The sequence below is a fragment of the Bombina bombina genome, chromosome 4 (genome assembly GCF_027579735.1).
Source record: "Bombina bombina isolate aBomBom1 chromosome 4, aBomBom1.pri, whole genome shotgun sequence".
NCBI classification, from domain to species: Eukaryota; Metazoa; Chordata; class Amphibia; order Anura; family Bombinatoridae; genus Bombina; species Bombina bombina.
In genome coordinates this window covers 247,936,668-247,948,763 of record NC_069502.1, presented here as the reverse complement: position 1 = coordinate 247,948,763, position 12,096 = coordinate 247,936,668, and the positions used below count along the sequence as shown (strand labels likewise).

General features: G+C 43.4%; 1 protein-coding gene across 1 annotated transcript in view; it reads left to right on the top strand.

The window, feature by feature from the left end:
- Window positions 1-12,096, top strand: part of ANKMY1 (ankyrin repeat and MYND domain containing 1) — a gene marked incomplete at its 5' end in the record, with an annotated part of 176,442 nt that overhangs the window by 52,198 nt on the left and 112,148 nt on the right. The gene's annotated exons all lie outside the window — the stretch shown is intronic.

The following is a 12,096-nucleotide window of genomic DNA, read 5'->3' as shown; positions in this document are numbered from 1 at the left end:
GTATGTTGCAGTATATTATTTTCTAAGGAATGGAATTGACTGAGAAAATACTGCTAATACCGATATAATGTAAGTACAGCCTTAAATGCAGTAGTAGCAACTGGTATCAGGCTGATATGTATGTATGTTTACACTTAAGTATTTCTGGGGAATGGCACTTCACTGGGAAAATACTGTATGCATATAACTTTTAGCCTAACCTGCAGTGGGAGCGACTAGCAGCAGGCTTTTTAATGACATTTCATAAATTAGATTTTAAACGTTTGCTGGCATGTTAAATCGTTTAATTATCTGAGGTACTTGGTGAAAAATTGTTTTGGGCGTTATTTTCCACATGGCTGTCGTTGTTTTGAATTGAAACAGTTTACTGAGCTTCCCTCACTGTTGTATTGTGAGTGGGAGGGGCCTATTTTGGCGCTTTTACTACGCATTAGAAATTCAGTCACAGTCTGCCTTCTTCTCCCTGCATGATCCAGGACGTCTCTACAGAGCTCAGGGGTCTTCAAAACTAGTTTTGAGGGAGGTAATCACTCACAGCAGACCTGTGAGACTGTGCTTTGACTGTGATAAAAACGCTTATATTTTCAATTGTTATCCGTTTTTCTGATATTAAGGGTTAATCATCCATTGCTAATGAGTGCAATCCTTTGCTAAATTTATGTATTTACTGTGAAAATTTGGTTTCTATAACTAATCCGGTTCATTGTTATTCAACTGTGACAGTTTTTGTGTGCTTCTTAAAGGCACAGTAACGTTTTTTATATTGCTTGCAAATTTATTTGAAAAGTATTTTCCAAGCTTGCTAGTCTAATTGCTAGTTTGTTTTAACATGTCTGACATAGAGGAATCTCTTTGTGCAATATGTTCAAAAGCCAATGTGGAGCCCAATAGAAATTTGTGTACTAATTGCATTGATGCTACTTTAAATAAAAGTCAATCTGTACATTTTAAGAAAATTTCACCAGACAGCGAGGGGAAAGTTATGCCGACTAACTCTCCTCACGTGTCAGTACCTGCATCTTCCGCTCAGGAGGTGCGTGATATTGCGACGCCAAGTACATCAGGGCGGCCATTACAAATCACTTTACAAGACATGGCTAATGTTATGACTGAAGTTTTATCTAAATTACCAGAACTTAGAGGTAAACGCGACCACTCTGGGGTGAGAACAGAGTACGCTGATAATGTTAGAGCCAGGTCTGATACTGCGTCACAAATGGCAGAACATGAAGACGGAGAGCTTCATTCTGTGGGTGACGGATCTGATCCAAATAGACTGGACTCAGACATTTCAAATTTAAAATTTAAGCTTGAGAACCTCCGTGTATTATTAGGGGAGGTATTAGCGGCTCTGAATGATTGTAACACGGTTGCAATCCCAGAGAAATTATGTAGGCTGGATAGATACTATGCGGTACCGCCGTGTACTGACGTCTTTCCTATACCTAAGAGACTTACAGAAATTATTACTAAGGAGTGGGATAGGCCAGGCGTGCCCTTTTCCCCCCCTCCTATATTTAGAAAAATGTTTCCAATAGACGCCACCACACGGGACTTATGGCAGACGGTCCCTAAGGTGGAAGGAGCAGTTTCTACTCTGGCTAAGCGTACCACTATCCCGGTGGAGGATAGCTGTGCCTTTTCAGACCCAATGGACTGTCATGAGCGCTTCCGTTCATCGCCGTGTCGCCGCGGCTCCCGGAACTCCTCTGTGTCTCTTTCTCTCACACCCCTCTGATGACGGTTACGCTCCTGCCCTTTAAATCTCGGCGGGAGATCTGAATCTGGGCCCGTTTGTTTGTTTCCCTGGATCGTGAGTACCATATCAGTTTTGTTCTTCTGTGTACCGACTTCTGCCTGCCTGACCAAGCCTCTTGCCTAATCCCTACTTGCTGATATTTGGACATTGACTTCTGCCTGCCTGACCTTGCCTGTAGCTATTACCCTTTTGCTGATACTTGGATCCCGACTTCTGCTTGCCTGACCCTGTCTTTTGCCTATACCTTTTGCTGATATTTGGATGCCGACTTCTGCCTGCCTGACCTTGCTTTGGCCTTTACCTTTAAACCTATTCTGTTTGTTATACACCTGCTTAAAAGGGACATTTACTTTTACAAGCTGCAAAAGAGAACTTTGCCTTTCTGTTTGTTATACACCTGCTTAAAAGGGACATTTACTGTTACAAGCTGCAAAAGAGAACTTTGCCTTTCTGTTTGTTATACACCTGCTTAAAAGGGACATTTACTTTTACAAGCTGCAAAAGAGAATTTTGCCTTTCTGTTTGTTATACACCTGCTTAAAAGGGACATTTACTTTTACAAGCTGCAAAAGAGAACTTTGCCTGCTTAAAGGGACATTATACTTTTACAAGCTGCAAAAGAGAACTTTTCCTTTGTTTTACAAGCCTGCTAAAGAGGACCTTTTTCAGAAGCTTCAAGTAAGAGCATTTCCTTTTTGTTCTTTGTACTACTTAAAGGGACGTTTTAACCTTTGTGGCTTTCCTGCATTCTGGAACAATATTCATTTTTGTTATCTTCTAATCTGCTTCCTGAGTGGGTCACGTCCTGGATATTTCTCAGTGTGCTAGCGTGTGCTTTCAATTCACGCTAGCAGTTGGGTTACATCCCGGATTGATTCCAGAGCGGCTGACATTACAAACGGGCCATAAAAATGGACCCCACTGAATTATCTATGGCCGTGGCTCACCAGGGACAGCTCTTGGGTTCTCATGCCACTCACTTGCAGTCTCTGGACACTAAACTTGATCAAATTACTGCTCTATTACAAAATTTGGTTGCTACCGCACCTCCCAATCCTAATCCCAATCCAAATCCGATTGAGGCATTACCTCCTCCGATTCCTAACAATCAGTCTCAGGTACAACTAAGTCCCAGGATTCCTCTTCCGGATAAATATGATGGGAATCCTGAAGAATGTAGAGGCTTTTTGAATCAATGCCGTCTTCATTTCCGAAATAGCCCTACTCTCTTTGCTACTGCCTCTTCTAGAATCACGTTTCTTATTTCCTTAATGAAAGGAAAAGCCTTGGCTTGGGTGTCACCTTTGCTAGAAAAGAATGATCCTATACTGTTGGATGTTGATACATTTCTATCTACATTCTCAAACGTATTCGATAAACCTGGAAGGTCATCCGCTGCTGAAGCAACTCTCCTGGATTTACGTCAAGGAAATTAACCAGTCTCTCAATATGCAATTGAGTTCCGCACCCTTGCCTCTGAAACCACTTGGAATCAGGGAGCACTCAGAGCCGCTTTCCGTAAAGGACTTTCTGAGCGTCTCAAGGATGAATTGGTGTATCGTGAACTTCCAGAGTCCTTAGAAGCCTTAATAAATCTCTGTATCAGTCTCGACGCCAGGTTTCGTGAACGCCAACAAGAAAAGGATAGAACACAGAGGACTTCCACTCGAACTCCTTTTCGTTTAGCTCCTCGTTTTTCTAATCCAGTCACTCCAGCCTCTCCTACTACTGATCAGGCTGAACCCATGGAAGTAGGAAGTATAAAATTAACTGAGACTGAACGCTTAAGAAGACGGACTCTTGGCTTATGTCTGTACTGTGGCCTTAAAGGACATTTATTAAGGGATTGTCCTACTAGGCCAGTAAAAGCCAGGGCTTAACTCTAGTCCAGGGAACTGAGTTAAGCCAAAATAGTGGTCATTCCCTATACAAGAAACTCTTTGTTCCAGTAACTCTTCTAATTGGACATAAGAAGATCTATACCCAAGCTCTAATTGATTCTGGTGCTGGAGGTGTGTTCATTGACTCTACATTTGTTTCTACTCATTCTATACCCTTACTAAAGAAGGAGTATTCCATTTCAGTCTCTACGGTCAGTGGAGATCCTTTGGGTTCTGGATACATTCAGTTTTCTACTCAACCCTTAATCCTCACCGTAGGAATACTTCATTCTGAGACAATTTGTTTTGATGTCATTCCCACTCCGCAATTTCCCATTATCTTGGGATTACCCTGGCTCCAGATTCACAATCCCATTTTTTCTTGGACTTTCGGTGAACTCACTTCCTGGGGATCTACATGCCAGACTAAATGTCTTCAAAAGATTACTAAGTTACCACTCACTATTGCTCTCACAGTTGAAACTCCGGAATCCTTACCTATGCATTACCATGACTTTGTGGATGTCTTCTCCAAAAAAGAAGCGGAACGTCTTCCTCCTCATCGCCCTTTTGATTGTCCCATTGACCTCCTTCCTGGGGCTGCCTATCCTCGAGGCAAGACATATCCACTTTCTAAACCAGAAAACATGGCTCTGGAAGAATATATAAAAGACAATCTGGCTAGAGGATTTATTCGACCCTCCTCTTCCCCTGTAGGGGCTGGTTTCTTTTTTGTGGGAAAAAAGGATGGCGGATTAAGACCCTGTATTGATTATCGTGGATTGAATCAGATTACCATCAAGAACAGTTATCCTCTGCCCCTTATTCCTGAACTTTTTACTTATCTTCAGGGAGCCACCATTTTCACCAAACTCGACCTACGTGGTGCATACAACTTGATCCGTATACGCAAAGGAGATGAGTGGAAGACTGCCTTTAACACTCGATTTGGGCATTATGAATATTTGGTCATGCCCTTCGGGCTATGCAATGCTCCGGCGGTTTTCCAGCATTTTGTAAACGAGATCTTTCGTGATTTTTTGAATATTTTTGTTATCATATACCTGGACGACATCTTAATTTTTTCTCAGAACCACCAAGATCATGTGCACCACGTCAAGAAAGTACTTCAACGTCTAAGAGAATTCCATCTGTTTGCTAAACTGGAGAAATGTTCTTTCCATCAAAAATCCATACCCTTTCTGGGTTATGTAATATCGGCATCTGGATTCGAAATGGACCCTACTAAACTTTCTGCCATTTTGGATTGGCCTAGACCTGATTCTTTGAAGGCTTTACAACGTTTCCTAGGCTTCGCCAATTATTACAGAAAGTTCATCAAGAATTTTGCTACTATTACTTCTCCTCTTACTTCTCTCACAAGAAAAGGACAAAACTGTAAAGTATGGCCGTCTGAGGCTATAGAAGCTTTTGAATCTCTCAAAGAAGCTTTTTCCTCAGCTCCTATCCTTCGTCATCCAAATCCTGAGTTTCAATTTATTCTGGAGGTGGATGCTTCCTCTGTTGCTGCTGGAGCGGTTCTGTCTCAACGAATACCAGAGACTGGAAGGATTCATCCTGTTGCTTTTTTCTCTAAAAAATTCACTCCTTCCGAATTTAACTATGACGTAGGGAATAAAGAGTTGCTTGCCATCAAGATGGCATTGGATGAATGGAGACATTGGCTGGAAGGTACTTCTTTGCCATTTACTATACTTACTGATCATAAGAACCTTCTGTATCTCCAAACAGCCAAACGACTAAATTCCAGGCAAGCACGCTGGTCCTTATTCTTCTCTCGGTTTCACTATAATTTGTCTTACATACCTGGTTCAAAAAATATTAAAGCAGACGCACTTTCCAGACAATTTCAAGATACCCCAGTTCCTGAGTCTGGTACCATTCTCCAACCTCATGAAGTCATTGCCCAGTTAACAACTTCTTGGTTACAAGAATTACAGTCCGCTCAAGAGCATCTTCCTTTGTCCTGTAAACCTCCCAATGGTTTACTCTTTGTTCCTGAACGCCTTCGTTCCAAGATTTTATTTTGGGCTCATGATAGTCCCCTTTCTGGACATCCTGGCATCAGTATTACCACTCGAAACCTCAAACAACATGTCTGGTGGCCTACACTCTCTCAAGATGTGAAGGATTACGTCTCAGTATGCACACAATGTGCCATGAACAAAACTCCACGCCAACTTCCTTCAGGATTACTCCAACCATTGCCTATACCTCACCAGCCTTGGACTCATGTATCCATGGACTTTATTACCGATCTTCCCTTGTCCACTGGGAACAATACTATCTGGGTGGTGGTCGACAGGTTCACTAAGACGGCTCATTTTGTACCCTTGCCAGGATTACCATCTGCCAAAAGACTCTCTGAACTTTTTATTCTACATATTGTAAGAATCCATGGATTTCCTCTAGATATTGTTTCAGATAGAGGGGTACAATTCGTTTCTCGATTTTGGAGGTCACTTTGTAAACATTTTGGTACTACTATATCTCTCTCTACTTCTCACCACCCACAATCGAATGGTCAGACTGAAAGAGTAAACCAGTGTCTTGAAACATATCTTAGACATTATGTGGATCATTATCATTCTAACTGGACTTCTTACCTTCCTTTGGCTGAATTGGCCCATAATGCCCGGTACAATTCCTCCCTTCAGACTTCTCCTTTTCATGCAGCTTACGGATATCAGCCTAGGACATTCCCTTTGCATACTTCCTCCACAGTGAATCCTGCTTCTGATCTTACAGCCCGAAGATTAACTCGACATTGGCAGAAGATACATCGTATTCTTTCTGTAACTTCTAGACGTTACAAGTTCTTTTCGGATCTTCGACGGAAAAGGGCTCCCAAATATCGCCCTGGTGATAAAGTTTGGATTTCCTCTCGATTTCTTCGCCTGAAACAACCTTCTAACAAATTGGGACCACGATATGTGGGTCCTTTCCGAATACTGGGTCAGGTATGTTCCACTGCTTATCGGGTAGCTTTACCCAAGTCTCTCAAAGTCCATCCGGTATTCCATGTTTCTCTTTTAAAACCTGTGATGATTAACAGGTATTCTAAGCCTTTTTCTAAACCTCCACCGTTATTGGTGCATGGACATCCTGAGTTTGAGATCAGCCATATTCTAGATTCCAAATTGCGGGGCAAGAAATTGTATTATCTCATTCATTGGAAGGGTTATCCAGTCACGGAACGTTCTTGGGAACCTGCTCATCAAGTACATGCTCCTATATTGGTCAAGACCTTCCACAAGACTCATCCTGATAGACCTGGTCCTGTCCCCCGGAGGGGTCCTTGAGGAGGGGGTGCTGTCATGAGCGCTTCCGTTCATCGCCGTGTCGCCGCGGCTCCCGGAACTCCTCTGTGTCTCTTTCTCTCACACCCCTCTGATGACGGTTACGCTCCTGCCCTTTAAATCTCGGCGGGAGATCTGAATCTGGGCCCGTTTGTTTGTTTCCCTGGATCGTGAGTACCATATCAGTTTTGTTCTTCTGTGTACCGACTTCTGCCTGCCTGACCAAGCCTCTTGCCTAATCCCTACTTGCTGATATTTGGACATTGACTTCTGCCTGCCTGACCTTGCCTGTAGCTATTACCCTTTTGCTGATACTTGGATCCCGACTTCTGCTTGCCTGACCCTGTCTTTTGCCTATACCTTTTGCTGATATTTGGATGCCGACTTCTGCCTGCCTGACCTTGCTTTGGCCTTTACCTTTAAACCTATTCTGTTTGTTATACACCTGCTTAAAAGGGACATTTACTTTTACAAGCTGCAAAAGAGAACTTTGCCTTTCTGTTTGTTATACACCTGCTTAAAAGGGACATTTACTGTTACAAGCTGCAAAAGAGAACTTTGCCTTTCTGTTTGTTATACACCTGCTTAAAAGGGACATTTACTTTTACAAGCTGCAAAAGAGAATTTTGCCTTTCTGTTTGTTATACACCTGCTTAAAAGGGACATTTACTTTTACAAGCTGCAAAAGAGAACTTTGCCTGCTTAAAGGGACATTATACTTTTACAAGCTGCAAAAGAGAACTTTTCCTTTGTTTTACAAGCCTGCTAAAGAGGACCTTTTTCAGAAGCTTCAAGTAAGAGCATTTCCTTTTTGTTCTTTGTACTACTTAAAGGGACGTTTTAACCTTTGTGGCTTTCCTGCATTCTGGAACAATATTCATTTTTGTTATCTTCTAATCTGCTTCCTGAGTGGGTCACGTCCTGGATATTTCTCAGTGTGCTAGCGTGTGCTTTCAATTCACGCTAGCAGTTGGGTTACATCCCGGATTGATTCCAGAGCGGCTGACATGGACAAAAAATTAGAGGGTTACCTTAAGAAAATGTTTACTCAACAAGGTTTTATATTACAACCTCTCGCATGCATTGCGCCTGTCACGGCTGCGGCGGCATTTTGGTTTGAGTCTCTAGAGGAGACCATTAGCTCAGTTCCATTGGATGAAATCATAGACAAGCTTAGAGTCCTTAAGCTAGCTAATTCATTTATTTCTGATGCCGTAGTACATTTAACTAAGCTTACGGCTAAGAATTCCGGATTCGCCATCCAGGCGCGCAGAGCGCTGTGGCTAAAATCCTGGTCAGCCGATGTGACTTCTAAATCTAAATTGCTTAACATACCTTTCAAAGGGCAGACATTATTTGGGCCCGGTTTGAAAGAAATTATCGCTGACATTACTGGAGGTAAGGGACATGCCCTGCCTCAAGACAGAGCCAAACCAAGGGCTAGACAGTCTAATTTTCGTGCCTTTCGTAACTTCAAGGCAGGAGCAGCATCAACTTCCTCCGCTACAAAACAGGAAGGAACTGTTGCTCGTTACAGACAGGGCTGGAAACCTAACCAGACCTGGAACAAGGGCAAGCAGGCCAGAAAACCTGCTGCCGCCCCTAAGACAGCATGAAGTGAGGGCCCCCGATCCGGCAACGGATCTAGTAGGGGGCAGACTTTCTCTCTTCGCCCAGGCTTGGGCAAGAGATGTCCAGGATCCCTGGGCGTTAGATATCATATCCCAGGGATATCTTCTGGACTTCAAAGCTTCTCCTCCCAAAGGGAGATTTCATCTTTCAAGGTTGTCAACAAACCAGACAAAGAAAGAGGCGTTTCTACGCTGTGTTCAAGATCTTTTGTTAATGGGAGTGATCCACCCGGTTCCGCGGTCGGAACACGGACAAGGGTTTTACTCAAATCTGTTTGTGGTTCCCAAGAAAGAGGGAACCTTCAGACCAATCTTGGATTTAAAGATCCTAAACAAATTCCTAAGTGTTCCATCGTTCAAAATGGAAACTATTCGGACAATCTTACCCATGATCCAAAAGGGTCAGTACATGACCACAGTGGATCTAAAGGATGCGTACCTTCACATACCGATTCACAGGGATCATTACCGGTACCTAAGGTTTGCCTTCCTAGACAGGCATTATCAGTTTGTAGCTCTTCCCTTCGGGTTAGCTACGGCTCCAAGAATCTTTACAAAGGTCCTGGGCTCTCTTCTGGCGGTACTAAGACCGCGAGGAATAGCGGTAGCTCCGTACCTAGACGACATTCTGATACAAGCGTCAAATTTCCAAACTGCCAAGTCTCATACAGAGTTAGTTCTGGCATTTCTAAGGTCGCATGGGTGGAAGGTGAACGTAGAAAAGAGTTCTCTATTGCCACTCACAAGAGTTCCCTTCTTGGGGACTCTTATAGATTCTGTAGAAATGAAAATTTACCTGACAGAGGACAGGTTAACAAAACTTCTAAATGCTTGCCGTGTCCTTCATTCCATTCAACACCCGTCAGTGGCTCAATGCATGGAGGTAATCGGTTTAATGGTAGCGGCAATGGACATAGTACCTTTTGCACGCCTGCATCTCAGACCGCTGCAATTGTGCATGCTAAGTCAGTGGAATGGGGATTACTCAGATTTGTCCCCTATGCTGAATCTGGATCAAGAGACCAGAGATTCTCTTCTATGGTGGCTTTCTCGGCCACATCTGTCCAGGGGGATGCCCTTCAGCAGGCCAGACTGGACAATTGTAACAACAGACGCCAGCCTACTAGGTTGGGGCGCTGTCTGGAATTCCCTGAAGGCTCAGGGATCATGGACTCAGGAGGAGAGTCTCCTTCCAATAAACATTCTGGAATTGAGAGCAGTTCTCAATGCCCTTCTGGCTTGGCCTCAGTTAGCAACTCTGAGGTTCATCAGGTTTCAGTCGGACAACATCACGACTGTGGCTTACATCAACCATCAGGGAGGGACAAGGAGTTCCCTAGCGATGATGGAAGTATTAAAGATAATTCGCTGGGCAGAGTCTCACTCTTGCCACCTGTCAGCGATCCACATCCCAGGCGTGGAGAACTGGGAGGCGGATTTCCTAAGTCGCCAGACTTTTCATCCGGGGGAGTGGGAACTTCATCCGGAGGTCTTTGCCCAAATACTTTGACGTTGGGGCAAACCAGATATGGATCTCATGGCGTCTCGCCAGAACGCCAAGCTTCCTTGTTACGGGTCCAGGTCCAGGGACCCGGGAGCGGTCCTGATAGATGCTTTGACAGCACCTTGGACCTTCAAGATGGCTTATGTGTTTCCACCCTTCCCGATGCTTCCTCGATTGATTGCCAGGATCAAACAGGAGAAAGCATCGGTGATTCTAATAGCGCCTGCATGGCCACGCAGGACCTGGTATGCAGATCTAGTGGACATGTCATCCTGTCCACCTTGGTCTCTGCCTCTGAGACAGGACCTTCTAATTCAGGGTCCTTTCAAACATCAAAATCTAATTTCTCTGAAGCTGACTGCATGGAGATTGAACGCTTGATTTTATCAAAGCGTGGATTTTCGGAGTCAGTAATTGATACCTTAATACAGGCTAGGAAACCTGTTACCAGGAAAATTTACCATAAAATATGGCGTAAATATTTACACTGGTGCGAATCCAAGAGTTACTCATGGAGTAAGGTTAGGATTCCTAGGATATTGTCTTTTCTACAAGAAGGTTTAGAAAAGGATTTATCTGCAAGTTCTTTAAAGGGACAGATCTCAGCTCTGTCCATCCTTTTACACAAACGTCTGTCAGAAGTTCCAGACGTTCAGGCTTTTTGTCAGGCTTTGGCCAGGATTAAGCCTGTGTTTAAGACTGTTGCTCCACCGTGGAGCTTAAACTTAGTTCTTAACGTTTTACAGGGTGTTCCGTTTGAACCCCTTCATTCCATTGATATCAAGCTGTTATCTTGGAAAGTTCTGTTTCTAATGGCTATTTCCTCGGCTCGTAGAGTCTCTGAGTTATCGGCTTTACATTGTGATTCTCCTTATCTGATTTTTCATTCAGACAAGGTAGTTCTGCGTACTAAACCTGGGTTCTTACCTAAGGTAGTCACTAACAAGAATATCAATCAAGAGATTGTTGTTCCATCATTGTGCCCTAACCCTTCTTCAAAGAAGGAACGACTTCTGCACAATCTAGACGTAGTCCGTGCCTTGAAATTTTATTTACATGCAACTAAAGATTTTCGCCAAACATCTTCCCTGTTTGTCGTTTATTCTGGACAGAGGAGAGGTCAAAAAGCTTCGGCTAACTCTCTCTCTTTTTGGCTTCGTAGCATAATACGTTTAGCCTATGAGACTGCTGGACAGCAGCCTCCTGAAAGAATTACAGCTCATTCTACGAGAGCTGTGGCTTCCACGTGGGCCTTTAAGAATGAGGCCTCTGTTGAACAGATTTGCAAGGCTGCAACTTGGTCTTCTCTTCATACTTTTTCCAAATTTTACAAATTTGACACTTTTGCTTCTTCTGAGGCTGTTTTTGGGAGAAAGGTTCTTCAGGCAGTGGTTCCTTCTGTGTAAAGATCCTGCCTTTCCCTCCCGTCATCCGTGTACTTCTAGCTTTGGTATTGGTATCCCATAAGTAATGGATGACCCGTGGACTGACTACACTTAACAGGAGAAAACATAATTTATGCTTACCTGATAAATTCCTTTCTCCTGTAGTGTAGTCAGTCCACGGCCCGCCCTGTTTTTTATGGCAGGTCTAAATTTTAAATTAAATTCCAGTCACCACTGCACCCTATAGTTTCTCCTTTTTCGTTTGGTTTCGGTCGAATGACTGGGTATGACGTAGAGGGGAGGAGCTATATAGCAGCTCTGCTTGGGTGATCCTCTTGCACTTCCTGTTGGGGAGGAGTTAATATCCCATAAGTAATGGATGACCCGTGGACTGACTACACTACAGGAGAAAGGAATTTATCAGGTAAGCATAAATTATGTTTTCTTATGACATCATGGAGTCTAGCCAGAGCATAGTATTTGGTATACCACCACATGTTTAAAATATAACAGCTTACAATATACAGACTACAATCTCCAAGTTTGTAGCATTTATGGCACAATCTGAAGTATGGTAGAACAATGCAGAGCAACACGTAGCAGTATACACAATGGCA